This window comes from Neovison vison, chromosome 3 (genome assembly GCF_020171115.1).
Source record: "Neovison vison isolate M4711 chromosome 3, ASM_NN_V1, whole genome shotgun sequence".
NCBI classification, from domain to species: Eukaryota; Metazoa; Chordata; class Mammalia; order Carnivora; family Mustelidae; genus Neogale; species Neogale vison.
In genome coordinates, this window is record NC_058093.1 from 40,054,527 (window position 1) to 40,055,150 (window position 624).

The 624-nt window shown below is 36.7% G+C and overlaps 1 pseudogene; it reads left to right on the plus strand.

The window, feature by feature from the left end:
* The first annotated feature begins 203 nt into the window (after nt 1-203).
* Nucleotides 204-302, plus strand: LOC122903820 (annotated as a pseudogene).
* Nucleotides 303-624: the final 322 nt, after the last annotated feature.

The window sequence follows — 624 nt, forward strand, 5'->3', positions numbered from 1 at the left end:
ATTTTTTTTATTTAATCTTTTAAAAAATTACAGCTGTCTCTTCTTTCTTCCACACTGAGAATCCTAATTTTTAGGACTCAGGGGACGATAGCTAAAATAGCTCAAAATTACTCATTTGTTTTAGGCAACATTACACACACAACAGGGAATATCAGCACTAACGCTGCTGCCATGAGAATGATCACTGAGATGAGTTTAAAAGTTTCTGTTCTGGCAGGACATGACTAAAATTGGAATGATACTGAGAAGCACTGCCCCTACACAAGGGTGACACACAAATTCATGAAGTATTCCATATTTTTTAAAAAAAGCAGTTTGCACCCCAATGTTTATAGCTGTTCTGTATCTACGTCAATAGAGCTTACGGCCTTCATACCGTATTCTCTGCCTTTTAAACATCATATAGTTTTGGTTCTACTAGTGACTGTGTATTTACTGCTCTCTGTTTTCATGCTGACGTAGCTAGTAATTTGGGCAGTCTGAGTCTTGTTCTCTAGTAAATTCTTCAGGAAGTTCTCATGGGAACAATATTCCTGCATTCTTGTACACTCATAACAGTTTGTACCTTTTATAATTGAAAGTCCGTTTCCTTGAATATAAAATCCTGGGCTCACACTTTTGCCT